The sequence below is a fragment of the Garra rufa genome, unplaced genomic scaffold, assembly GCF_049309525.1.
Source record: "Garra rufa unplaced genomic scaffold, GarRuf1.0 hap1_unplaced_002, whole genome shotgun sequence".
NCBI lineage: Eukaryota > Metazoa > Chordata > Actinopteri > Cypriniformes > Cyprinidae > Garra > Garra rufa.
The window spans coordinates 6,899,053-6,904,052 of NW_027394277.1; the positions used below are offsets into that span (position 1 = coordinate 6,899,053).

The 5,000-nt window shown below is 34.8% G+C and overlaps 1 protein-coding gene and 1 non-coding gene across 2 annotated transcripts in view; both read right to left on the minus strand.

The window, feature by feature from the left end:
* The window catches only part of LOC141305341 (uncharacterized), a 587,365-nt gene that overhangs the window by 195,721 nt on the left and 386,644 nt on the right, over positions 1-5,000 (minus strand). The gene's annotated exons all lie outside the window — the stretch shown is intronic.
* LOC141306567 (5S ribosomal RNA) overlaps positions 4,918-5,000 on the minus strand; it is a 119-nt gene continuing 36 nt past the window's right edge. Inside the window, exon 1 of the ribosomal RNA XR_012345525.1 lies at positions 4,918-5,000. This exon is cut by the window's right edge and continues 36 nt beyond it. This is a non-coding gene — a ribosomal RNA (5S ribosomal RNA).

Consider the following 5,000-nt stretch of genomic DNA (forward strand, 5'->3'; position numbering starts at 1 on the left):
TTCTTAACATTGGATCTAATAGCCCTAGTCCTCCTACATCAGTTCCACCAATAAGCGTATCATATGCAATTTTTGCTCTTCCCTTTCCCCATAAAAAATTTAAAACACTTTCTTTTATTCTTTTAAAAAACTCATAAGGCAATGGAGTTACACTCAGCACATACCAAATCTTAGAAAGCATTAAAGCATTTATCACTAATACCTTTCCCTTTAATGTTAAATTTCTTAATTTCCAAAATCGCAATCTTTGTTCCATTCCTTTTAATGCTCCCTCCCAATTAAAAACATCAGCTTTATTAAAATCCATACCCATCCAAATTCCTAAAAGTTTTATATGTTCTCCTTCTTCTTTAAAATGCATGTGCTGAGGTAATGTTTCCACATTCCCAATTCTCATACACAAGCTCTTTTCAATATTGACCTTAGCTCCAGACCCTTTACAATATTTCTCCACAATCCCCATTGCCTTAACAACACTTTGAATGTCTTCAACCAACAATGTTGTGTCATCTGCGTATTGGTAGATTGGCTCCTGTATATTACTTCCCTCTATTCTAATACCCTTTATCTCTGTATCTGCTTTTATTGCTAATCCCAAAGGTTCTGCTACTAGTGAATAAAGTAAAGCAGATAAAGGACATCCTTGCCTTATAGACCTTGTTAGTTGAAAACATTCTGATAAAAACCCATTGCATTTAATACACGTAAAAATATTAGAATAAAAGATCATAATCCACTTTCTAAAATTTTTCCCAAATCCAAATTCTTTGATAACATTTAGTAAATATCCATGCTCCACTCTATCAAAGGCTTTTTCTAAATCCAAACTTATTAAATATCCCTTCTTATTTTTTTCCTTCATATAAAACATTGTGTCTCTTATACTTTGAACAATATCTAGAATATCTTTATTTTGTATTCCATATGCCTGGGTAGTACTTATGATTTTAGGTAAAACTGTCCTTAATCTATTTGCTAACACCTTTGCTAAAATTTTGAAATCTGTATTTAGCATTGTTAAAGGCCTGTAATTCTTAAGATCATTAGGATTTCCTCTTTTTTTATAAATCATTTTAATCATTCCTATCTTCATTCTTTCACTTAACTCCTCTTTTTTAAAAATCTCATCATATACTTCTTTTAAAATTGGGACTAATATTTCTCTAAAATTCTTATAAAACTCGTTTGTTAACCCATCTATACCTGGGCTCTTTCCCAACGTTAACTGCTTTATTGCTGTGTCAATTTCCTCTTCTGTTATCTCATCATCACATAAAACCTTATCTTCCGTAGAGACCTTTACTTTTATTTGATTTAAAAAGAAATCTTCTTCTATTTTATCAACCCCTTGTCTCTTAAACATGTCTTCATAAAAATTCTTAATTACCAATAAAATCTCTTTTGTTCCTTGCTTTATGTCTCCATTTTTATCTAACACCTCCTTCATTAAATCTGCTCTTTGTCTATTTTTTTCTAAATCAAAAAAAAATTTTGTGCATCTTTCCCCCTCCACAACATATTTTGCTTTACTTCTAATGATCGCCCCCTTACATTTTTCATCTTCAATTTCCCTTAATTTTTCTCGTAAAATTAAGATTTTACCTATGTCTTCTTCATTTAGATTTTGCTCCTGTCTTTTTTCTTCTTTATCTATCTCTTTTCTTATCTCAGTTTCCTTTCTGATGTTAGCTTTTTTTAACAATTTACAAAATTGTATTGATAAACTCTTTATATCCAATTTCACGTTATCCCACCATATTCTTTTCTCTTCTGCGTAAATCTTATTTAATTTACTAACTTCTAATAGTTGTTTAATTCTTTCTTTGTAAGATTCTTCTTTTAAAATTGTTGCATTTAAGACCCACACCCCTGATCCTCTCTCCACTCTTACACAATCTAAAGTCATACATAAAAGAAAATGATCACTATACCCTACTTCCTTATAAAATACATTTTGGATATTTCCCTCCATTTCCTCCTTACATAAAACGTAATCAATTCTACTTTGTTTTATCTTATTCATTACCACTTGCACTCTTGAAAATTTTCTCTTTTTCCTATTTCTTTCCCGCCATATATCTATTAGATTACATTCCTTCATTATTTTCACCAATTCCTCTCTCCCTTTGTCTGTCTTAAAAACCATTTCACTTGCCAAATCCAATTCTGTAAAGACAGTATTGAAATCACCCATTAAAATAACATTCTGCCATGTTTTTAAATTAATATTCACTTTTTTAAAAAAATCTACTTTTCCCTTTTCTTCATTTGGTGCATGAATATTATAGATAATAAAAAACTCTTTTCCTTTTTCTATTTTCACCGCCATACTTTTTCCCACTCCATCATCCAATATTACTTGTTCTTTTTCACATACTCCTCTTTTAATTAGAACTGCAACCCCACAACCTACTTTATCATTTCCATTATTAAAATATATATTTCCATCCCATTTTGTTTCAAACCTTTTAACACTTTCATTTTTCCAATTTGTTTCCTGCAACACAATGACATCGGTATTTTTACATAAAACCTTCATCTTTTCAAATTTCTCCATATTCAGCAAACCCCTAGCATTCCATGACACAATTTTTAAAAACATAAAAAAACATACATTGAAAAATAAATCACAAAAACCAAACATTTTTTTTCTATTCTCCCTCCTCCTCCTCCATTAATGCTTGAAATCTATTTTCCCATAAAGTTTTTTCTTTACTCTGTTCTTTTTTTTTCTCAAGTCTCTTCTTCTTAGCAACTTCTAGATTTGGTATTACCTTAGTGATCCGTCTTCTTATAGTCTCTCTTCTATCCATTCTGAAGTCCATTTTCTCCCCTTCTTTCTTCTCCTCAGTTCTCTCTTTCTTTTCTTCCTCGTTACCTTTTGCATGTTGTTCCTCCATTTCTTCCAGTGCTCCTTGTGATATATTCAGTGGTGTCCATATTCCTTCGTCCATTGCTGCTTCTTGTCCATCCTCTTCCATCTCCTGATTCTTCTCATTGGTCTTTTTATTCCCTTCATTTTCTTTTGCAGTCTCTCCAGCATTTCCAAGTTCCGTCTCTTCCACCATTTGCCCACCCACATCTTCCAAATCTGTATTTTGCGTTCCATCCAAATCTGCTATCCAACACTCACATCTTGCCATCACTTTTCTGCACTCCGGGCACTTCACCGCATCACAGTCCCTTGCGAAATGCCCCTGTTCATCGCACTGATAGCACTTGAACTCTGGGCAGTTTTTGAACACGTGTCCAGGATTCATGCACAATCGACAGGTTTTAACCTGCCGATCATGCATAATCCGGAAGTACTGCGATCCTTCCTCCGTGTCAAATTTTGTGCTGTATGGCAAGGATATGACTTCTTTTGGGAATTTCACCCTTAGGTACCTTGTACCGTCTGCTATATCGGTGCCCGGATACATTCTTCTTTTGATTTCAGATGCAGGTGTCACTCCCCAATTATGTAATTTTTCCAAAATATCAGAATCAGCAATGTAGGCGGGCAAATGTATGAAAGAAACAACATACTCTCTTGTTTGTAATTTCCTTATCTCACACAGTTTTCCTTTTATCATCAAAAAATCCTCCAAGTCCTCGCATACATCCGTATTCGTCAGTGTGATTTCATACTCCTTTCCATGTCTGGGTCTCACTGCCAGTATCTTCCCCCCTCCAACTTTTCCGTTCACTGCTTTAATTATATCTTCAGCCCTCGCATCTCTCAGTTCTGTCAAATCCACTATCACTGTAGCCTCTTTCGAGTAAATCCTCTTATTATAATCCATACGTAGATGTCCAACTTGTTGTCCTTTATCCATTCCTTTGTTCAGTAACTCTCGTCTTTCTCCTGTCATATCCGTACCGTTAGCTGGTAATCCATCCATTGTAAAAAGTGCGTGAAGAGAAAAAAAAAAACTACTCCCCAGACAGCAAACTGCTGCTGGGAAGTGTGAAAACTAACAAAAACTCACTCAAAAATAAAAAATCTTAATTAACAAAACCCACTAAACAAAACAAAAAATAAGGTGAGCCTCTCTCACCAAATGCTTCCTAATGCTGCCACGTCACTTCCTGAACTGCTCAGTAGCGCCCTCAGGTGGCGGTATGGCCATAAGCGAGGGCTGCTCCAAAAAGTGGGCTATTTAAAGATCAGCCTCCGTAAAAGCCAGCATATTATATAAATAGTGAAGAAAAGGCAAAAGCTTACAGCACCTGGTATTCCCAGGCGGTCTCCCATAAAAGTGTAACAATCGGCCTTATCAGCCGAGTTACAAGACTAAAATGGGGTCAGATTTAACTGTGAGAGATGACTAGTGGTTAAAAGAATGAGACATAAAAGAAAATTGGTTTAAATAGATTTGGTGTATTTACAAGGTTCACATAAAAGACTTTAAAACAACACGATAAAACTAGGTAAACTCTGTTAAAAGAATACAGTTCATTTGTCCATACCCTAAAAACAGGTAAACTCTGTTAAAAGAATACAGTTCATTTGTCCATACCCTAAAAACAGTCCAAGAACCCCAGTGTGTTGATAAGTCCAATGTGAGTGTCCACCAGTGTATATACAATCCACAGAAAGTGTAATCCAAAGTTTGCAGGTGGTGAATGGAAAGGTGAGCTCTAAAATTAGCAACTCCTCAATCCAACAGTTTGGTGACTGTCCTTTGTTTGTCATGCTGCTCTCTTATACAGTTGTACTTCCTGCTTCCTGTCATGTGTCTAGTCACATGACAGGCCAACCATCCATTTATTAAAGACACATACACTTAAAATGTTAAGAGTAATAAAATGGCCTAAAAAACATGTAAAACACTTAAAACTCTATAATACATTTAAATGATTGTAATAAATAGAGCGGTAAAACACGTCTTTCTAAAAGCCAGCATATTATATAAATAGTGAAGAAAAGGCAAAAGCTTACAGCACCTGGTATTCCCAGGCGGTCTCCCATCCAAGTACTAACCAGGCCCGACGCTGCTTAGCTTCCGAGATCAGAC